The sequence below is a fragment of the Aquarana catesbeiana genome, linkage group LG04 (genome assembly GCF_042186555.1).
Source record: "Aquarana catesbeiana isolate 2022-GZ linkage group LG04, ASM4218655v1, whole genome shotgun sequence".
NCBI lineage: Eukaryota > Metazoa > Chordata > Amphibia > Anura > Ranidae > Aquarana > Aquarana catesbeiana.
In genome coordinates this window covers 182,895,683-182,903,487 of record NC_133327.1, presented here as the reverse complement: position 1 = coordinate 182,903,487, position 7,805 = coordinate 182,895,683, and the positions used below count along the sequence as shown (strand labels likewise).

At 38.6% G+C, this 7,805-nt stretch overlaps 1 long non-coding RNA gene across 1 annotated transcript; it reads left to right on the top strand.

Annotated features, from left to right (window-relative positions):
- The first annotated feature begins 703 nt into the window (after positions 1-703).
- LOC141141442 (uncharacterized) lies at positions 704-7,582 on the top strand. The gene is made up of 2 exons (XR_012244082.1): positions 704-852; positions 7,389-7,582. It is a non-coding gene; the product is annotated as an uncharacterized lncRNA (long non-coding RNA).
- Positions 7,583-7,805: the final 223 nt, after the last annotated feature.

Below are 7,805 nucleotides of genomic sequence, written 5' to 3'. Positions count from 1 at the left end.
CATTTATTTATGTTATCCTTTCATCAGGAGGTATAGAATTTTTCATATATATGTGCTTATTTAGTGCGTATGCACATGTGCACATGTATATGTGCACATTTCCATTCGCACATTGGGACAGTGGACAGTGTTCTATTAAGTCTATGGCCATCCATGTGTGTTTTACATGTGTTTTATTTGTAAATGTTTTATGTGTATGCATTATACTCCTAATATATCATTCTATATATATTTTATTGAAGTTATGACAGTAATTGTTATGCTATTTTATACAGTTTTAATTTTTAATTTTTGATACACGGGCGTGTATACGCTTTTAATATATATGTGTGTGTGTATATATATTTTTTTATAGACTTTGCAGGCCCTACCTCTCTTCTCCTTCACATCTATTGTCATTGATATGAACATCAAGTTCTCATTCAAATGTATTATTTAACTACTGTTGTGTCTTTTAAATATATTTGAATAAGTTAATCATTCAGTGTCTGGCCATTCCATATTGTTTTTAGCTGTCCTGTGACCACTAGGTGTGCTGGATCTTGTTGTCCTACGACAGGCTCGGACACATAAATAGCACCATACCAGCACTATCCCATTAGGCCTGTAGAAGGAGCTGATGCTTCGAGTGCATAGCCTCGTTTACCCAGCTGTTCTTCCCTTGGTGTTTCTCTGCTTCCGGTGACGTCATCTCCTTGCATTCCACGGCAGCCCAGGCCGACTTCCTGGTGGCCACAGGACGGATTGCGGCTCCTCTACACATCTGTCATACCCGTGGACGCTCATTTCTGATGCCGGACTACACCTACAACAACACCCTATACAGATGAGACTGTTTTTAATTTGTTTCTTGTAAGTATATTACTTACCTTGCTAATAAATTGCATCTAAAATACTACACTCAGGTGACGCTTCCTGTGTCTCTCCTTTCTCAATATGTATAATGTGGTGGTTGACTAACTTTAACTAAGGCTATATGTTTTAAACTTTTTAGGGGCCAAATTGAAGGGTACCCTCTGTATACAAATTTTATGGTATAAGATAATTATGATGTTTTAGAAATTATATTTGTGTCATGTTAAAAGTTTTTGTGAATGACGGAATTAATGTCCCATTTTTCTGACATGTTTTGTTCGAATAAATCCAGAATTTTCAAATAGACAAAACCCTTTTCTTACAGTTGTTTATTCATATGCCAATGAAAAGTGAATAGTGCCAATTTAGAGAATGTGGAATGAAAATATATTTATATATATATATATATATATATATATATATATATATATATATATATATATATATATATATATATATATATATATATATATTTTACCACAGTAAACACTTAAGTGTAAACTTTCATTTACCAGCTAATACTGAAAAAAATAATGGCAAGTAAAATATTTTTGGTTGTTATGAGCAATAAGTTTAACAGTTTTTTTTTTTCTTTTTTTATAATTCATTTAAATCAACCCTGTCCATGTCCTGAAAAAAAGTGAAGTTTTGCTGTGACAGATTAAAAAATGATTATCTGAGAAAATACAGAACTGGAGTAGCTTACCAATTCCACCCTGGTGGGGAAGGAGTTACGTCTCAGAAGAGCTCTACACAGTAGAACTCTTCATTACACAAATATCTGTTTATTTATTGATGGGAAAATGGTCCTTATTAATTGAACAGATGGAACAAATACTTTGATCCTTGACTTGCAAGTCCCAGGTGCACATGAAAAATCTATATCTGATTTATTTTGTTTTCCTCATAGGAAATTTAGCATGTGCATAACTTTTACAAAAGTCATCATAAAACCTATATTTATGAAGTACAGTACAAATAAACAGTTTAGGACCAGGCAGACCTAATAGAAACATTATGTGAAATTGTGGAAGTTTAAATGTCTCAGGCATCAGACAACACAGCAATGCATGTGGCTTGCCAATATTTAGTTGTACTTCATTGACCCATACCGTACATGTTAACAGTATTACAATATTTACATTCAGCTGAAACATTGGATGGCCCATAATCACCATGAACTTAATAGAATGAAGTATAATGTAAATTTAACATTTCTCTGCAACAATTTTACACTGTTAGTCATGTGATAAACAAAAACAGCACACACAGCATACACTGCTGCATCTAAATCAGCTGGTTTGAGACCTTTTCTCCAAAATTGAAAAGCACTGGCTACATCAAGAGATGCAAACTCCTTTCTCTGCAAGAGTCAGCATGCCCTGCTATCTCATGCACAGAAGAGGATGCATCTGTAGTAGCTGTAAGAACAATGCCACAGGAATGGTTTTCCATACCTCACCTTAAAAAAAATCATTGTCTTTTTTTTCTTTAATATTTTGTGCTTTAGTAATAATATTGGCATTATGCCCCTTGGCATCTATGAAACTATGCTGGCCATTTAGCCTTGTATTTTAAAATGTTTGACATTTCTACTACTACATTTATGTTTTAATTTATTTTATAGAATCCCAAATGTTTTCACACTTTCTGTTGTTGCTAGTGGCAGACTGTAAAATTGCAGCAGTTTTCTCCTGTTTAGTATGCTCTACAATTTATGTCACTAGGTTGAGAGTATCAGCCATCTTTGGTTGGTTACTTGTGCCCATTGGCTTTTAGCATGCACTGACTGACTACTGAAACCTATATATGACATATATCTATCTTCTTTGCATATTTGTCACACGTAAATGATTTAGATCATCAAACAAATTTTAATATTACACAATGATAACCCAAGTAAATCCAAAATGCAGGTTTTAAATGATGATTTCATTTATTAAAGCGGGGGGTTCACCCACACCGCCCAAAAAAAAAAATATTAAAAGCCAGCAGCTACAAATACTGCAGCTGCTGACTTTTAATACATGGCCACTTACCTGTTCCAGGGTCCAGCGATGTTGGCAGGGGACGCCGAGAACCCGCTCGGTTCTCGGCAGCTGCCGCCGCCATCCTAGGTGAGGGAATCAGGAAGTGAAGCGTTGCGGCTTCACTTCCCCTTTCCCTACTGCGCATGCGCGAGCCGCGCTGAGCGTCCCAAGTGGTCCCCGCTCTCTCCTGGGAGCTGTGTGTTCCCAGCAGACAGCGCGGTGGGGACAGGAATTGGCGTAGACTCCCATGGGAGTCTATGCCGGAAGTGGGTGCAAATACCTGTCTTAGACAGGTATCTGCACCCCCCTCCCCCCTGAAAGGTGCCAAATGTGACACCGGAGGGGGGGAGGGTTCCGAAAAGCAGAAGTTCCATTTTTGTGTAGAACTCCACTTTAAGGGAAAAATCTGCCCAAACCTTCCTGGCTTTATGTGAAAAAGGATTTGCCCCCTAAACCTAATAACTGGTTGTGCCACACGTGGTGGCAACAACTGCAATCAAGCATTTGCAGTAACTGGCAATGAGTCTTTCAAATCGCTGTGGAGGAATTTTGGCCCACTCTTCTTTGCAGAATTGATTTAATTCAGCTACATTGGAGGCCTGTTTAAGGTCATGCCACAGCATCTCAATTGGATTTAAGTCCGGACTTTGACTAGGCCACACCAAAACCTTCATTTTGTTTTGTGTTCAGAGGTAGACTTGCTGGTGTGTTTTGGGTCATTGTCCTGCTGCATAACCCAAGTGCACTTGAGCTTGAGGTCACAAACTAATGGCCGGACATTCTCCTTCAGGATTTTTTGGAAGAGCGCAGAATTCATGTTTCCATCAGAATTCCATGTTTCCAACAGTTATGGCAAATCATCCAGGCCCTGAAGCTGCAAAGCAGCCCCGGACCATCACACTGCCACCACCATGTTTGACTGTTGGTATGATGTTCTTTTTATGAAATGTTGTATAAGGTGTTATGCCACATATAACGGGACGCATACCTTTCAAAAAGTTCAACGTTTTTCTCATCAGTCCACAGAATAGTTGTCTACGAGTTTTGGGGATAATCAAGATGTTTTTGGCAAATGTGAGATGAGCCTTTGTCTTCTTTTTGGTCAGCAGTGGCTTTTGCCTTGGAACTCTCCCATGGATTCTATTTTTGTCCAGTCTCTTTCTTATTGTTGAATCATGAACACTTACCTTAACTGAAGCAAGTAAAGCCTGTAGTTCTTTAGATATAGTTCCGGGTTCTTTTATGATCTCCTGGATGAGTCGTCATTGTGCTCTTAGACCCCATTCACACAGGGGCAACACGACTTGCAGGTCGCCTCAGCGAGGCGACCTGCAAACGAATGCCCGGGCGACTTGCAAAACGACTTCTGCATAGAAGTCTATGCAAGTCGCCCCAAGTCGCCCCCGAAGTCGTACAGGAACCTTTTTCTAAGTCGGAGCGACTTGCGTCGCTCCCCTTAGAACGGCTCCATAGTACAGAACGGGAGGCGACTTGTCAGGCGACTAGGTCGCCTGACAAGTCGTCCCTGTGTGAATGGGGTCTTAGAGTAATTTTGGTAGGCCGGCCACTCCTTTGAAGGTTCATCACTGTTCCAGGTTTTTTCCATTTGTGGATAATGGCTCTCACCATGGTTTGCTGGAGTCCCAAAGCCTTAGAAAGGGCTTTGTAACCCTTTCCAGACTGAAACATGTCAGTTACTTTGTTTCTCATCTGTTCTTGAATTTCTTTAGATTGCAGTATGATGTGCTGCTGTTTGAGACCTTAAAGCATTCTTTACTTTGTCAGACAGCTTCTACATGAGTAATTTCTTGATTCAACAGGTCTGACAGTAATCAGACCTGGGTGTGGCAAGTGAAATATAACTCAGCTTTCCAAAAAGTGTGGTTAATCACAGTTCGCTCATGATTTGACAAGGGTGGGGGGGGGGTAATTACTTTTTTTACACAGGGCCAGGGTTTGGACAGCTTTTGTCCTTTATAAATGAAATCATAATTTAAAAACTGCATTTTGTATTTACTCGGGTTATCTTTGTGTAATATTAAAATTAGTTTGATGATCTGAATCATTTAAGTGTGGAAATATGCAAAAAAAAAAAATAAAAAAACAGGAAGGGGGCAAATACTTTTTCACAACACTGAATTGATGTTTTACCCCTCATCCTCGGTTAACTTTTAGTGGTGAAACACCTTCAGCATTACCAGGCAGGCCTAATTAAATGTGGCTAACTAATTTACTGAATTGAAATCCAGCCTAGATTTAGCCTGGGTTCACACATGTGCGGTGCGAATTGAAGCTCAGGTTTCACTGGGAAGATAAAAATCAGTTGTTCAGAGGTTCCTCTGTGTTTTAGCTGCGGATCAGTGAGCAGGGAGAGGGGGAAGTGTAGTGAGGAGAAGGAGAAAATCCATGTTCAGAACGCAATGCATCTGCGAATCAGATGCGTACCCATAGAAGATAATGGGCTTGTAATTTGCACCGCAATGCCCAGAAAACGCACACGTTTTTTGTGCAATGCACAGTGCGAATGCAACGCACATATGTGAACCAGATGCATTCATACATAAAATGTCCTGCAAATTGGATGCGGTGTAAGCCACATCTAATTCGCATAGATGTGAACGGGACCTTAATCTAGGATTTTGTGATTAGGAGATGCAAAGTAAAATTTTGTTTACTTTTCCTTTCAGCTTTAACTTTTTTGTACTGGATCTAAGATGACATAGGCATTTATAATATAAATATACAAAACACATATCTTTTATAATGTTTTGTGATTTGGCTGTGTCAGCTCACATGCAGCCAAGACAATCAGTCAGAAAAAATTGACAAAATTGAAATTCAGATCTTCAGTGACAAAAAAAAGGTTCTAGTGCTGCAGCCACAGCTGAGTTCTGTATAACGTAGGGAAAAGAGAAAGGAACCATTACATGCAGAGGGAGACATTTTAATACTCCTGGAAGTATTGAAGAGGCTTACGAAAACTGCAACATTGGAATGTGAGGCAGAGTACTGTATACTGCCTCTTTTCTTACAAGGACTTGACATTGGTAATTATTAAAAGACATGACTTTAAAGCAAATATTTGATAAGGTCAGACATAATGAATTTTAGGGTTTTCACTTAATCATGGAGGATACACCCTAAATTTAATTTCCTGATCTTCCTACCTCATTTCCTCTGATATAAAAAAAAAACCCTTACCACTGAGGATGAGGTTTAGTTTTGCTGCCACCACAGGTTTGTGGCTAAATAAAATTTCAGGTTCATGCCAAAAGTAAGGAGCTACCATTTAATTCAGTGCTCAGCCTTTGCCCCTGGTCAGCTGAGTCACAAGAGACAACATTTTGAATGAATGTTACATAGTTACATAGTAGGTGAGGTTGAGTCCAACCTATGTGTGTGATTATATGTCAGTAATACATTGTATATCCCTGTATGTTGTTGTCATTCAGGTGCTTATCTAATAGCTTTTTAAAACTATCGATGCTCCTCAATGAGAACACCGCCTGTGGAAGGGAATTCCACATCTTTACTTTTCTTACAGTAAAGGACCCTTTACACAGTTTAAGATTAAAACTCCCTTCTGTGGAAAAGTTTTATCCCTATTGTGGGGTCACCAGTGTGGTATTTATAAATTGAATGTATAAGCCAGCCCCCTTTCTATAAAAGGGTGGGCTCACAGCAGGCATATTGTCAGTGTGTTGGAGTTTTTAGGGAGAGCTGGCAATCTGTGCAGGCAGAGATAGTGAGATTTATTTTTAATTTTGGCAGTGATACATAGACTGCCCCATAGACTCCAGTGGAGTTAGCTGCAAAGTTCACTGACTTCAAGCAATATTTTTGAAACTATATGAAAAACAAACCCTGATACAATCATCCCAACTCACTACCTTATTATTGTATGGTGCATCTGTATTATACTTTACATAAAGCTACAGTATGGTAAATAACCACCAACACACGGTATATTGCAAATGAATAATATTAAATGTATGTTTTGTTCTTTGACGTATTACTCTCAGGTGCTGCATTACTGTATATACATTAAGAGACCTAACATAAATGTAATAAATATAGCCTTTTATTAGAAAAGAAAGGGGTTATGTTTAATGAAGTGAAACATTTTACACTTCATCTGTTTTATCTGTTATGCTTTGAACTAGTAAATAATACGAGAAAAATGTTTCTATTACTGCACTCTAGTTAATTCTCCATGAACATGCCCTAGGGATTCTTAAGTGAAATAAACGGCATAAATAACAGAAAATACAGATTGCTGTCGGCCTACTATTTTTCACATACCTCGATGTAGTCCTGCATATCTGTGATTGCATCTGCTGCTGGAAGCCATTATTTCATTGTCTGCAGTGCCTCTTGCAGGAGTAGCAAATTATCATGGGCTAGTTAGATAAAATAACATCTATGACCAGCAGTGCCCAGCATTGTGGTGTCCATACTAAACTACTAGAGATTCACTTTATACTCTGTTTTTTCCTGTGAAAGACTTTTGCTTGGCTGACTTCCCTTCTGGTTCCTGATCCTGTTTGCTGCACCCGACTTCGCTGATCTCTGAACTCATGTTTCTCTGGCTTGTTCTGACTACCCATCCTGGTTACCGAACTCTGGCTATGTTTTGACTAAGTTTGCTCTGTTTATACCATTTTACCATTTTATTAAACAGTGTGATTTTTACTGCACTTCTTTCTCAGTCTGATTCATGGTTCCTGACAATTATCATCATCTACAGCCTAGCTTATTCATTGGATTTCTGTATATTTCATATACTGATTGTATGTATATGTATTTGCTTTTGTTTTTTTCAATAGTTTCACCCACCCTATTTTGTCAATAAAGCTTCAAAATGACACTTAGTCTGGCTTATTGCAGAATAGGGGGGGTTAGCTGCATGTCGAGCAACAC